The sequence below is a fragment of the Crocodylus siamensis genome, chromosome 2 (genome assembly GCF_052110815.1).
Source record: "Crocodylus siamensis isolate JL-2025a chromosome 2, ASM5211081v1, whole genome shotgun sequence".
Classification (NCBI taxonomy): domain Eukaryota; kingdom Metazoa; phylum Chordata; order Crocodylia; family Crocodylidae; genus Crocodylus; species Crocodylus siamensis.
The window spans coordinates 206008837-206024843 of record NC_143396.1 but is presented as its reverse complement, the minus strand read 5'-3'; positions in this window follow the sequence as shown (position 1 = coordinate 206024843).

Below are 16007 nucleotides of genomic sequence, written 5' to 3'. Positions count from 1 at the left end.
CCATGTCATCCCCTGGGGTGCTCTGAACAAGCATTCCCCAGCCCCTGATGGACCCTCCTTATGTACTAATAGGCAGCCACCAAGTCACCCCCTGAACCAGCGCTTCTCCAAGCTGAAGGGTCCCATAGCTCGCAGCCTCTCTTCATAAGGCCTGTTCTCCTGCCCTCTGATCATGTCTGTGGCTCTCCTCTGGACTCTTCAAGCTTCTCCACATCCTTCCTAAATTGTGGAGCCCAGAATTGGATGCAGTACCCCAGCTGTGGCCTCACCAAGGCCAGGTACAGCAGGAGGACAACATCCTGGGTCTTGCTCGAGATGCATTGGTACATGCAAGCCAGAGTTTTGTTCGCTTTGCCAGCTGCGGTATCTCATTGGTGGCTCATGTTCATCTTGTGGTCAATCATAACCCCCAACTCTCTTTCAGTCATGGTGCTAGTGAGTGTAGCATTACTGCACCTATAAGTGTGATGCAGGGTTTCCCCCCCCCATGAGGTGGAGCACTTTGCATTTCTCCATATTGAATGCCATCAGGTTTTCATCTGCCCACCTTGCAAGCCTTTTGTGTGGATACTCATCCCCAAAGTTTGGTGTCATCAGTGAACTTAGCTAGTCCACTTCTGACACCAGTGTCCAGATCATTTATAAAGACATTAAAGAGTACAGGTCTGAGAACGGGGCGCCTGTAGTCACTGAGTTCCATGTTGGTTCGGTTCTGTCAACTACCACTCCCTGGGTCCAACCTCACAGCAAGTTCCCCAGCCATCCGACTGTGGAGTAGTTGAGGCTGCAGTTGCCTAATTTTTCCATAAGGACATCATGGGACACCAGATCAAAGGCTTTTTTACAGTCCAAATACATGATATCAATCTCTTCCCTTTGTCCAGGTGATACATCACTTGATCATAGAAGGAAGTGAGATTGGTCTGGCAAGACCTACCTGCAACAAACTCACGCTAGCTATCCCTGCCATTTAAACACCAAATTCAGTCACAAAAAAGGAAGTGATAATCTCCTGCAGCAGCAAACCTCCAGCCACTGCACCTGCACTGTGACCCACCACTGCTGCTCTGCCCTCCTGTGGTGCGGGATCCAGGGCTGGAGCTGCAACAGTGCTTGCCCAACCACTGTTGCATTACTGCTCCAGGGTAAATCCTAAGTAACAGCAGAGAGTTTCTTGATGCGTGTGCTTTGAAATCAGTGAGGAACTCTTGTGTAACTGGGCTCAAGGGCATTCCACATTGATCTCTGTCATTTAAACCATTTTTGCTTTTGGTCCCTGGCAAAGGGAGGACTCACAGTGGGCAGTGACGTAAAGTCCTTGACAAAGTTTTGTTCAGTGGAATTAACAGAACCGACGACATTATCTAGCATCAGGAATCTATTCGCCTATTTATATTTCAGCAGTCTTCTCATTGTTTTCTTATGTCTGGCTGAGCACTTCTTTTACATTACCAGCATTTTGTTTGTGACCCTCTTGCACCAATCTAATCTACTCTATCTCTTTGTATGTATAAGGATGGGTCAATCTCTTTGTGCCTTGGTTTCCAATCTGTAACATTAAAGTTCTGCTACCTCCTTTCTCCATATCACCTGGTTTGCTTCTTTTAGGCTTTGATCCTGCATAGATTTATGCTCTGAAGTGAATGGAACTACTCAGCTTGCATACAGTTTATGACATGCACTCCATTGCAGGATCAGGCCTTACACTGCAAAAAAGTGCTGTCTGTTACTAGATGTCTGTATACTACCTAACACAATGGGGTCCCAGTTGAGGCTTGTAGGAGCACTGGAATGCAAATAATTATAATGCTTATTTTTTGTTTGATGTGAAAAGCATGGCTTTCAAAGAGCCATGCAGCTTATGTTGACAGGATGATAGTGACAAAAAAAGAGTAAAAAAACATACAATAACCACTGCCACTAGATAATGCCTTTTCTTTTAGACTGAAGGAGAGATTATTTTAGTTACCTACCATCAGATGGCAGCAAAGGCAAACAAATGGGCTCAGAGATCTGCCTACTATCCCAGCCTGGCTTGTTCTGTTAAGACCTGAGGAAGAAAGTTGTCTAATTCTAGCTGAACTACACAGTGGGTCCAAGAGAAGATTTTACCCTAAGAAATCCTCGTCTTAACATTTCTGGACCATCACGGTTACAACATCAGTCTTGCCCTCCCATTTCCAATGAAAACACTGGTAAAAATGGCTGCACTTAGATTTCAAATGACATCCGCTAATGGCAGTGAGCTGTGGAAGGGCTTCACCTTGAAATAGAGATAGCACACATTTTACTTTCCCTCATTGTAGGAGTCAAAAATGTTTTGCTTTGGCAGCAGTTTGAAGTAGTGGGTTGTTAATTAATATCCCATGGATCCCCTGTGCAAGCTGCAGCAAATATTAAATAGATGGCAGGGTAGATTTGACATTACAACCTAGCCAAAGGAGCTATAGCATAAGTTCTTGTGAATCATAGTTCACTTCATCAGACTCTGTGAGAGGATGTGCAAAAAGCATTGTTTCATGTTGTTTCATATATTGGAGTGTGTTTAAGCAGGAGACAGGTGTCAGAGCTTTTAGCTTTCTCACTAATTAATATTAACCCAGGAAAAGCCCTTTAATCTATTTATCATTCTATGCCTCAGTTTCCCAAACTGAAAAATAAGGATAAAGACACCTATCTCTCACCAAAAATGCTGTGAGTATTGATATTTGTAAAGTGTAAATAAGATAAGTACAAGGTAAACTAATACTGCATGATCCATAACAAAGTATCTATGCTTAACTCACCTTAACTATGATTGTCAGGGTCTGTATGTCTACTAATTACTTTGAATCGGATCCCAAGATGGTTTCAATCAGTGTAATTCCACTGATTTCAGTTAAGCTATGCGATTTACATTGGCTGAAGGTCTGGTCTACTACGTTCTGTGCTGAATAAACTCTTGCTTTCTTTAAGTTGGCTAGAATGGAGAAGGAATAAGTGTCAAGTTTCACAGACACAGAACAAAATATGTCCCTTCAGTCTGGGTGATATTTTAAACTGAGGCAAACAGTGGGAAAGAACAAGAGTAAACTATTACAGCTGTGCAAAATGTTGTCAGATGAGAGTTCATTTCCACTGGTGACAGCATTTTGCACCTACCATGCACAAGGTGTAAGGTACAAAAAAAAAAAATCATTTATTGCTGCTCTTAAAACTACACAGGAAAAAAGGCCTTACCAGCTACAAATACCCTTAAAGAACAACTGCTTAATAGCAGCTAATTAAACATAACAATCTCTACAGCAGGTCTACAGCCCATTTAACATGAACTTTCTAACTCCTTCCCTTAAAGAAAAGTCCACGGTAAGCTAGGCAAAAGCATTGCCCACCTCCTCCTTTGAGCTGCAGAATTACGTGGCAAGTGGGGATGTGATATCTGCTTTCCCGTGTAGTCTGCAAATATATCACACAGTAAGGAGATTCTTTCCAACACTGATGTGCCACCCAAACATGGATTTGCAGAAGCTTTGTGGTGTTATGTTGAAGTGCCCCCCCCCCAAAAAAAATAAAAAAAAGGATTTTTTTTTCTCCTGAAGTCCACTGGTTAGCCAAACACTTGGCTGGGATAGTTCTGATATGGCTGATCACACCTTGAACTAGATGACCTCCTAAGTCCTATTTTTTTTCCTGCAGCCCTATTTTAATGGGATTCTGTGATCCCATAGCAGATGACACAAAGGTTGGATCAAACATGGAAGTTGAACTATCTGGTTTCCTGAGGCTTATGGTACTTAGAGCTTTCCCACACTTACAAACAATTTATGGTTTCATTTTCAGTGTCCATCTGCAGCCCTGGGGGATGTCAGTATATCCTTTGTGAGATGATGTAATATTGTCTAGCAACAAAGAGGTTCAAATAATAGGTTTGAGAAAATTATGAGCAACTCCATTTCTTTCAGCTGGACATTAGCTTTGAAGTGGAATGACAAAACTGTGTAATTTAACATTATTAAATATATCACTTGTTAAGAAACGCTTGCAGCTAACATTTCTACCCTTTAGGGTTGGGTGACAGAGAAGAATCTTACTCTTTAAAACAATAATTATGCTTTGCTATCAATGGTGAAATTTTCCCTTTCTACCATGCATAACCAAAGGAAGAAGAAAATCTCACCAAGAGTCAAACTCAGAAAGAAGAACTGACACAAGCTCATCTGCAGAGTCTCTAGGACTGGTGGTGAAATATTGCAAGGTCCCCCAGCTGCACAGCTGTCTTTGTCAAATAATTACTTACTTCCTGATTTATAGCTTGTACAAATGCTGATGCTTGCCATCACAATACTGAAATTATGTCATCCTCATTATAATGGGAAAGGCTTCCTTTCTCATCACCTTACCGTCTCCTTTCCCAGAATTTACTTCCAGCTGGAGACATATATTAAAAGAAGACCAAGTTATTTTCTAGGACAAGCATTTTTACACTTCCTCACCAGAACTGGATAGTCTCAGAGGCATCGTGAGTTGGAAAATGTCTATCAATCCTTCCTTGGACACACCTGTAGCAGCAAATCATGAGGTACTTCCTGTTCCCAAGGGTAGGTCTACACATAATTCTGTTAGTCTACACCTCAAACCCTAGCCCAGCTTTCATCAGAACAATGGCCTGATTCAAGGTAAGGTAAGGTTTTCCAATCTGTTATTGCAATGGGATGTGATATATAATATCTATCTGTTGTAGATGTGTTGTATGGATAATTGCATATATTTGCTAACATAGAGGCTAGAAAGAAATGATTAGTAATCAAGAACATCAAGTAAGTGCAATAGGCTCTGAGAAACTAGGTCTCCCCCTTATCAAACTATGGGAAAATGCCATATCATTGTGCTTAACTGTCATACATAATGATGAAGGTACTCTGAAACATCATCAGCTCTTGAAACTTATTTAAGGGCTTTTCTACACTTGAAATTTTCTGATAGAGCTATTCTAAAAGAAGCATTCCAGAATGTTTGTATTGTTATATTTCCATGTTGAGCCTTCAAACAAAATTGCTATTGTGAAAAAGCTTTTTGGGTAAGGAGTCAAAAAGCAACAATTACCCATTCTTGAACAGCACAGGAACGATATATAAAGGAAAGTTCCCCATCCTGGGATATTCTCTTAAATATTGATATATAACTGTGGTTATATCTCTGACTTCTGGAAGAGTTGAGAATGAGTCTTCGTGGCTGAAAGCTTAACTTGAATTAAGTTTGGTTGTATAGGTTGCTTAGTTATGGTTCTACGCTTAGCACCTCACTAGACATGAAATGATACAGAAGTGTCAAAAATATAATGGCTATAAATCTTTCTACCTATTATATGGATTTTATCACTGGCTCTTTTGCTTGACCTGATTCTGGAGTAGAGGTTTATCCTTGTGAGTTCTTATGAACTTTGGATCATATCAATATAACTTTTCGGATGACACAGAGAGATTAACCTTTCAGGAAAGGTTAATTATGTTCTTCTTACCGGTCCGTGTAGTATTGAATTCTTAAATGTGTCTTCAATCTATTTGTGATTTTTCTATACAACCTCAAATATATGTGGCTTACTAGTTCGTAGTCCTTGGAAGTAAGCAATGTAGAAGATGAATTGGGGATGAATTGCATGATTATGGAGTATATGGAGGCATGCTATGTGCTTTCTAAAAAGTGCTCTCACATTTGTCAGATGGAATGGCCTTTGACAGTTGTATTCTGAACTGCTTCATCAATGCATTTGTAGTCTGCTATTTCACTGATGATCTACAGTAGTGTAGGTATAGCATGAAGGGAAGATGGATTATTTGAAGCTCTTAAACAGTATGAGTATAACAAGCAGAAAGTAATGGAAGAGTCTATCTTGTTGGTGGGCTATCCTTACAACTTGGTGCAGTGATACCTTCATGATTCCAAAAGTATGGGATCTAATAGAAGAGGCTTCAAAATATCTGTTTGTGTATCTGGAGTGGAGGGGCATGGCCAGGCCCCACCCCATGCTCCACCTGGGGCGGGGTGGGGGCGTGGAGGGAGTAGTAGCATTGAATGTATAAAAGCTTGAACAAGAATAGTTTGTTCTCTGAAAAACTAAAAACTATAAACACAGCCTGGGAGGTGTGTTCATTTACTCTTCCTGCTGCCCCCAAGGTCTATGGCAGTGGTCACCAACATTTTTAAGGTGAAGATCAGTTTTTAAAGGAAAGGGCAACCCAGGATGTACTGTGCCCTCACCACCTGCCCAGCAGGTCAGTCGGGTGGGAGTGGGGAGAGGTGGATTAAGGTGTACTGGGGCCCTGGGCAAGTACAAAATTGGAGGCCCCTTCCCCCATGGGAGCTGGGCTGCAGAAGGGGAAGAGGGGCCCCTTCCCCTCCTAATGCTGGCAGGGGAGGCTGGGTGGACTCTGCTGGGTAGGGGGGCACATTCTTGCCCCTTTTCCCTGCTCCCCGCCCCCACTACAGTTGAATGTACACACACAGGCATACACAGACACAGGAGCATGCACTCTGCTCTCACTCTCTGAACACAGACACAGACACACTGGCAACATATAAGGGGTGCACATGGGTGCATGTGCACACCCTGGGATTGGCCGTGCACCCCCTTAGAGAAGTGCCACTGACACTGCCGGCAGCGCCTGCAGGTGGTTGCCGCTTGCCACCCCCACAACCCTCCTCACCACTGATACTGCTGTGGCATCTGTGAGCCTTCGCTGATCACCCCTGGCTACTGCCAACGCTGTCCGTGGTGTCTGTGGATGGTTACTGACCTCTGGTCAGCGTTTGCCACCCCCTACCCCACAGCCACTGACACTACTGCAGCCACTACCTGCGGGTGATCCCTTTGCCCCTCCAGCCTCCGGGAGCACACATCGTGCACGCACGCATGCGCACACGCGCACACGCACACACACACAGGACCTCCCACTCCCCCACTCTTGATCAGTTGGAGGCAGCCCTCTGTCCCCCACTCCTGCTGTGAGCCACCTATGGCTCAGTCTTGCTCTCCACCCAGACCCGTTACACTTACCTGCAGGGAGCTGCTGCCTTACTGTCCCATGCAGCCATGTATATGCAGAGGGCCAGGCTGAGCTGGGCTAGGAAGGACCAGGAGCACTGCGCCATGCCTCTGTGGGTGGGCAGCAGCACTGGGAGAGGTGTCTACAGAGGACTAAGATTAATTCTGGGGGGCTATAGCCTCCAACACCCTCCCAATGCTGCCACCCACAAAGGTGCAGAGTGGTGCCGTGCTCCTGTCCTGGCTGGCCTGGCCTGGCCGCAACCCTCCCCCTTCCCCACCACCCGCCAGGTGGAGCATGGCTCTCCCAGTCCATCTCGGCCCCTTTCCTCCCAGGTGTGGTGCCTCCTGACCTGCCCCCCTCCCCCAGGCACAGTGCAGGTCTCCTGGCCTGACCCCAGCCCTGCACCCCCCCCAGCCCCATTGGTAGAGGGGCCCTGCTTCCAGCTACTAGGGAAGCAAATGTGAAAACTACAGTTTTAAATTTGGCACCCAAACTGGGCTCCAAGTTTAAAACTGAGGCTTTCACTTCCCTGCTGATGAGGATCCTGAGGCCTGCCCGTTCATTAATCTGCATATGGTGGGGCAGATCTAGGCCCGCACAGTGAAGGAGGGAGTGGGGCAGGGACAGGGGTGAGTGCCACTGGGGTTGGGCTGGGGCAATGGGACAATCACCATCTGCACCCCCTGCCACTGGGTAAGTGGGGCCCCAGCTGGCCAGGCCAGAGGATCAGAGCCTGGGAGGCTCTTCCAGGTATGCAGGGGGGCTCCTGCCACTGCATGCATCTTGGCAGGGGCCCCAGGGGCACATGCACTCCAGAACTATGTGTGGGGCAGGTGGCTGCTGCTGCTGCGCACTGGGCTTTGCGCCCTGAGCCCTGCTGCAGTGGCTGCAGTGAGGCACAAAGCCCAGTGCACAACGACCTCACCCTGCACACAAATAAGTGAGGCACAAGTCCCCTGGGCCTTCACCAGGGTGCGTGCAGCAGTGGGAGAGTACCCTGCATACCCAGAGAAGCCACCCAGGCTCCGACCTTCCCCCGGCCTGGCTGGCTGGAGCCCCATTCACCCACAGGCAGGTGTTGCAGATGGGGATTGTTCCCGCCCTGCCCCCCCACCCCTCCAGCCTGGCTGCAGCAGCAGGGGGCATGCCTCAGCCTGGCCACATAACATCCTGCCACTCCCTATGTGTGTCCCGCTGCTCCCAATTGTGGAGTCTCTGACAGTCAATCTCAGTCTGGGAAGGCTCAGAGGCTCTCTGATCAACCAGCTGATCATGATCAACTGGTTGGTGACCACTGGTCTATGGGATTTGCAGTCCAGTATCAGAGCAGCAGGACTCCACAGGGCTGCTAGTCACTTCCTCGTCCTGCTTCCAGGTCCCTCTGGGATTTGTAATCCATAGTCACAGCCAGCACTAAATTTAGCTGGGCAGGGCAGCTTTATACTTGGGGGAAGGTGAGTTTAACCCTTCTCCCAGGCCCCAGACCCCAGTTTGGTTTTGCCTGGGGTGGGGCTGGTGAGCCAGCCATCCCTACTCCAGCTAGGGAGGAAAGGAGCAGGGCCAGACCCTGCTCTCTGGAGCAGACAGCATAGCCCAGCCCAGGGCTGAAAAGCATGCTGGGATGCTGGGGGATTCTGATTTAACTTGAACCAGGAAGGGGTCTGGGACAGAAGTTCCATAAACCGGTGAGACCTAAATCAGTTAAGTCTGATACTATATTCAGACAGGTTTACCTTAAACTACTTTCCACCATTTTGAAACTGGTTTATGTGAACAGAACTTATGTTCTGTTACAGGTTTAAACCAGTTTCCGATCACTTAAACCAGTTTGTGTGTAACTTGTGTCCCTAGTCTAAGTCATGTTTAACTCTGTACATGCAATCCAGTTGCCAAGTCAGTTTCCACTTTTAACTGATAGCGATTACAATTTTAGGGCTTAACCAACATGCCACTAGCATTACATGACGGGAGGAAGTCACTGGCTCTGTCATTTCCATTTCACTAGAGATCAATGGAGTCAATGGATAGGGCACTTAATGCAGAGTCAGGCTGAATCCTATTCCTGCCTCTATCATTAACTTATAGGACCTTGTGTAAGATGTTTGTTCCCCCACCACCATACCTCAGTTTTAGCACTGAAGAAATTCATATTTTGATAAATTCTTCTCTAAAGTATTTTGAGATCAATGAATAAAGACCTCTGAGCTTTAAAATATTATGGTTAGAATGATGAGCTAATAGACCCGTACTGGCTTTCTATACAGAGTCGGAAATCCAGAAGCCAAAGTTCTGTTTAAAAGATAGCTAAAACACATGGCTAGAAAGCACTGGGCTACAAATGAATCTCTGTAAAAAATAGCTTTAGAGGTCAGGGAAGAAGTTAAATTAAATAATAAAATGAGATAGTATAAAAAATAAAGGCCAGCGTAAACGATTAACACCTCGCTCTGCATTATTTTGTAAGTTGCAGTAACCTACAAGATGGTTCTGTTACAGGAGAAAGTTTAAAGAAGTAAGAATCAACTTAACATGATATGTCACTTTTCATCCTGAAGTTTCCCAGACTCAAAGTGATTGCATTGTGATGGATTTTCACCCTCTGAGGGAAGAAATCATTTACAGTGAAGTAGGAGTAAAATACATTACTATGACCGAAAAGCAAAGTAAAGCCTCTTCAGCTTGGAGACCTTCCCAAGGGAATTCAGCAACTTTTTTTTTCACAGGTCCTGTGTGGATCAGTGGCAAGGGAGGAGAGAGTTGAGCTGAAATCAACTTAATTTAGTCATCCACTGACCTTCGGGTTCTGTCTCAATGGCCAGAAGGTGGGATGGTAGGTCTTTGGCAGCCCCCAGTCCTCCATACTCTTGTCTAGATGTAGGAGTTGAAAGTCTTTGTGTGATGGTCACAGGACTCCATACAAGTGGATTCATCAGGCACTTGATTAGACCTCCTATGCATACACCATGATCCAGAGGATTGATGGTTGCCTACAGAGTTGTGACTTATCCCACTATATTTGAATAAATCACACCATAGTAAACATGGCTTTTTAATGGGGCACTGTCTTCTTTGGGGGTGTGCTGTTATGCAAATTCCCCTTATCTAGACAAGTCTTTTAGTAAGCTGATAAAAGAAAAGCAAGAAGTGTGTAGAACATGTTCTAAGAATGATCCAATACTTCCTAAATATTCCTTCTCTTCTCTGAAGTACTATTTTTTACATTTCTCTTGTACAACTTAAAATCTCAGACATTGGAGGAAGAGAGGTCACTTCTAGTAACTGAACGTTTGGCATAACAACACATTGTTAAGGAGGTAGATTAATTTCCAAACTTGTAACATTTCCTAATAAAGACCCAGTGCCAGGAGTGTAACAACATGACTGGGAGCATGGGGCAGCTGCCACATACAGAGGTAGCAGGAACTTCCAGTTGCTTCTGCACAAGTGGCATGACTGTGGCTGCCACAGCAGCTGTTTTCTTCTGCCACCCCACCTGCAAGGCAATGCCCTGAGGGGCTGTCCCAGTCACTCCATCCTAGTTAAATCACTGCTCAGTGCTCTAAGTGCATTGACACGTTCATCAATGCACCCTAGTTACTGTGCACTAGTTTAGTACTTGGATGGATCCAGCTGGAGTGCAATTATGCCATCACACCCTTCTTTGCATCATATTGTGGGAGAAGCAGCTGGGGACTTTTTTATGCTCCTACAGCAAGTAGGGATTCCCCAACTGCCTTCCTCTTCTTGCTCAGTGACTACTCTCCTTCCCTTGCCTCCCATTCTCCCCTTCCCTGTCTGCCATTGCTGCTGTCCCCACTGTCCCGAGCTGATACAGGAGTGGGGAACCTGCAGAGCTGCTCCTGCTCTGCTCCATTTGGGCTGTGCGGATAGCTTAAGTCAGGAGGGGGCAGTGGCGGCGGTGGTGGGTAGGGGAGGGAGGAAATGAGAGTGAAAAGGACATGCCTGTGAGCATGGAGCAGAAGAGAGGGGGTGGCTGAAACTTAGTCAGACACTTAAAAGTCCCCAGCTGCTGCTTCTGCAGTGTGGTCTGCCCATCCTGGCCAGGGGAGGGGAAAGGGTGTAACTATCCTAGCAGTACTGATCGCTGCTTCTGTAACCCTCTTCACAAAATCGTGAATCCATCGACATCCCTCCCACACTCTTCTGAGCTATCTTTCTCTGTTACCCATTCCTGCACTCTCTGAATTTTTTCCTCTACCAGATATGTTATGGCTTTGCTTCTAAATATAGCTGATTTATGTCGTCACTTTTCATTTATGAAGAAAAAGTGACCAATCTTGAGGCAGGTAAATATGGCTTTCTATAACGAGGCTTCTTTCTGTACAAAGTTGTTGTTGTTTTTTTTTTTTTAAAGGTGAGAGAATACAGCGAAAAATGCTGGAAAGCAACGATTTGGAAATATTTTTTTTTCTTTTTTTTCTTTTACTCTTATATCACTCCCTTTTCTTTTCACCACACTACCACATTCCAATATTAATCAATGTTTTCATGCTGTATTTTTTGCCATTTTGTTCCTGTTTTAACACAGCAACAACTTTATAACCTGTTAAACTGACAAGCACTGCCTTAACATCATCTATTCTGTCAAAACCAGCTCAAGTGCTTATAAAATTTATATTTATGAGAAAAAACTCATTTATATTTTTAATTGTTATTATTAAAAACTTTATAAGTGGAGAATTTTCTCAGTAAATAGCGTTTATGGATATTAAGTGGGATAGAAAGGCAAAATATACCTTGCACCTTGTATCCAAAGGTCTCTAATTTATTTGCAATACTAAACCTTTCAAAGTTGATGGCAAGGTGCTACAGATATGGGTAAATTGAGACATGCAGAGGTCTTTTCCAAGGTCACAATCTAGGATGCAGAGCTGCTGAGAACAATTTTGAAACTGTAGCCAAAAAAAGAAGAAAAATGCTGTAACAGTTTTTGTACATGAACATTTTTAACAAGCTTTTCTTGGAGTGTGGTACTGAGAACTGCTAATCATCTTGGAATGCGCTTCACTCACAGTCATTCTTCTGGTACAAAGAGGCCAGGGAGCTTTCTACATCAATGAAACACTATGTTTATCCCATCATCTTTATCTTTAGAAGCAGACATTTTTGCCAAGAATGTGTTGTCCCAGGCTGATGCTAGACTACTTTTACTTTACATGTATATATGAAGAGGATAAATCTAGTACCTGTCGTGACTTCTCATACCTATATTTTGTTATATTAGATATTTATCAAATTACAGTAGCTTAAAAGACCTTGTATTTAATTACAGGACCTGAAAATCTGATGTAATGGTATATCCTTGGTCATAATCTCAGATCTTCTAAACTAGCCTTGCTGAGAAAAGATGTAGGACCTATGAAATCAAATTCTTTGAACATTAATCCCTAAAGCTCTCAAACTCCCTGACCATTCAGGTGAAGATATTTAGCTCCTTGCATATCTAGACTGAATTCCCCTTCCGCATTATGTCGGCGCTTAGCTTGATTTCTCAAGTCCATTTTTAAAGCAGTTTCAGATGAATATTCATGATGCAACTCAAGGATGTGGTATAAAAAGGGAGTGCATGCTCTGATCCAGCTGGAAATGTCACCCTTAAATCACTTATACTACATTTTTCTTTTTGTTAAAAATAAAGTACATTTTTCTTTTCAATTACATAATGCCTTTCATCAATGACATAGGCTTTAACAATTACTATCATTAAGATTGTTCTTTTTTGATGAAATACACTCAGTTTTCTTTTTCTTTTTTCATTTTTGAATTTGAAAGCGCTGATATCAGTAAATTTCCTCCCCTTTAGCAAAACACCCTCTAGTAGGTAAAGTATGAACATACTGTAACAAAAAATTCAGACAGGCAAGAGAAAATTTACGTGAGAAGATTCTCAGCAGAGTGGAGATGGGTATTTGTGCAACTTCTAATGAACATATTATCTGCACTTCTGATTAAATCCTACATAGTGTAAGACAGCCTAAATTCAGTTTGATTTTATAAATTATATACTATCTGGCAATGCAGTGGAGATCCAAAGTATACATTTCTTCAAAACAAAAATAACAGTTATACTGTCCACAGACAGTTTTGATATAGTTTTCACAATGTGCTAACTAACAAGATAATGCTAGTACATTTGAATAATATGTCATATACGTATGGATGAGACTGACAAATCAAAGCTGAAAACCTGACTCCATTAAAGTGACAAACCCCCCCCGACTTCAGTGGAGACAGTTACACTGCAAATGACCATGACCAACTTCCATTCAGCTCAGCAGAATGTTACCCACAAAGTCTGCCAGCTCCACTGTTAATAGTAAATATTTCACCTCCGATCATTTTTTAGCATTGATGACTCTCCCTACCACATTTTACCCTTTCTTAAACTTCTAAATGTACACATTAAACATTAAAACAGTGGAGGTCAGAAATCTGTAAAATCCGTGGGAGCTGTGATTCATGGCCAGCTGTGTGTATTTGAATATGGTATATTTGTGCAAACTCACTCCAGGGTAGATGATACTCAGAACAAGAACAGTGGAAGGCCCATTGGCTATATAAGCCTTGTTCTGGCTCCTGTCCTGGGTGAATGTCACCCTTTGCTGGTCGTGTGGATGGCCATCAGTGTGGTGAAAGTGGAGCAGACTGGCTTCTCCATTACCATGGTATGCTTTCTGGGACAGGTATGAAAGAAATCTTTTAGTGGGTAGTTCTAAAATAATGTGCCCATAGGAAAAGTTACTGGTTGGCTTCAGTGTATGTATATATTTCAAAGTGTTCTCATCATAGTAAAAGTTGCTGTGGATGTTTGTATTATCCATATTGATATTTAGGATGAAAACTCTCTGGAGTTTTGCCACTGACTTTGGTTGGGCTGTGATTCTACCCCTCATCCTTTTCTGAAGCTTATGTAACTATTGGCCTCAGATGTATTTTGTAGTAGTGACTTCCAAGGATTGACTATGCCTGGTGTATCTGGAAAAAAAAATCTCTATTCAGATTAGTTTCACTGAAGTTTATATGATGAAATCTTGAAGAAAATTCATGCCCTGTGAATTCAATGTTTCCAAGCACATAGTGCATAGTCAGTGGCGGTACTGTAGCGTATCTGTAGATACTGGTGAGACAACATTATCTACTGACCTTTGGTGCTAGCTAGTCTTTTAGCTGCCACCAAAAAAAGATAGCAGTCCCTTCCCATTCATACTATGATTAAAATGTGATGAAAATTCCTACTGCAAATGTGATTATGGTTTGTTTTGAGTGTTCTGAGACAATGTGAATGAAACTTTTTAAAACTAGTAGGTAACTAGATGTTGGATACCTCAGTTTTTTGGATAGTGAACTTGATGCCGCTTAATACCTGGTAATGTTTATGCCCTGAGTCAGTGCAAACCTGTTGGGTACTTTTTCCCTCCCCCACCTCATTTCACTGAAGCTGCTGCCATCACCTCTGAGTGCTCTCAATGGCAGCAAATGGACAGTGGGTAAATTGGAGGAAAGAGAAGCAGCTGCAATAGCAGGGCCTGAGAGTTCCCTGTACCCAACTGTGGGTGCTGCCACTGTTGTGCAGACTCCCCAGGGGACCACACTTCCTCTATGTCGGTGACTCTTCTATGCTGGTGACCTGTGCTGGAGCCCTGCTTGTCTACCCTTAATTATGCTACTGCCCCTTAAAGGGAGCCTGATTTTTTCAGAGGATTTTGCATATAGAGAAAATGCCTGATTAGGCACATGAAAACACTACTCACTTAAAAATCTTGGCCACTGTCTTTGTCCTTTTGCTATGTTGTGTGTGAAATGCCATTTGTTAAGACATGACTTTAATTTAAAAGGCCAGGAAATATAAGAATAGGCAGAGAAAATACTCTCAGGGAGTTTGCAGTGTTTCCTTGTTAGTGGATGGGACCCAAATTGGGGATGGGACCCAAACAAAGTGATCATATTGGAATAAAAGGGCACAGTATTTGCCATGCAAATTATATATTAAAAATATAAGAACCTCCACCCAGTGCCAAACAAGTGCTGCTGCAGTTGTGAGTGTTCTTCCTTTTGTAGATCCGCTTTACAATTACCCACTGAGTGAATCATAGAAGTTAGAGATAAAAAAGCCCTATTAGGTCATCTAATCCTTCCCTGCAGTTGTTGCAAAGCTATTGCATGCACTATAATCTCCAGTTCAGTTTTAAAATACTCCAATCAATGGGGCTCTTATATTATCCTTTGAGTGATTATTCTACAAGTGTTACAGATCCCACCATATTTCCTGATATTCAGCCTAAATCTTCCCTTGCCTAATTTCATTTCATTGCTTCTAGCTGTAAATCCTGGCAATTTCACCCCACCCCCCCAACCTTGGAACATGCTCCTGCTTCAGTTAGAATAAGTGGGGATTTTGCCATAGGTTTCAGTAGAAGCAGGATTGTGTTCTCAACATTTAAATATGTTACTATTATTATCCATAGACCCCAGTCCTCCTCTTAAATGGAACAACACTGAATCTCTAGTAATGTTGCTCCAGATGAAATTAAAAAGAAATTAAAGGAGTGTGCCTAGCCCAAGATTTGAGGGGAAAAAAACCCAATGTTCCCTTTTCCTAACTTGAAGCCAGAGCCTGCTAAAGCTGCATAGTAAAGTCTTCACCCTGTATTATATGCAGAATCAGACTTAGCAAGGTTAAATTGTCTGTTCATTCTAGATGAGTTACTAAAATACAGCAAGGGCAGCAAAGATCACAAACTTGAATTAGTTTCCTTCCCTCTTCCTCATGCTTTGTGTTACAATGTACTGTATAGCCTAAACTCCTTTTTTTCTGTTCATTGCTGCTGCACACAGACAGTCTGGCCAGGTAATACCTAATTAGAAAATAAGAGTTTTCCACTCTGTATAAAGCCAGTTGGGATCTAGAATTTACCATCTAAATTTTGTTTTGATCATAGGGGAAAGGAGGGAGAGAGGGTG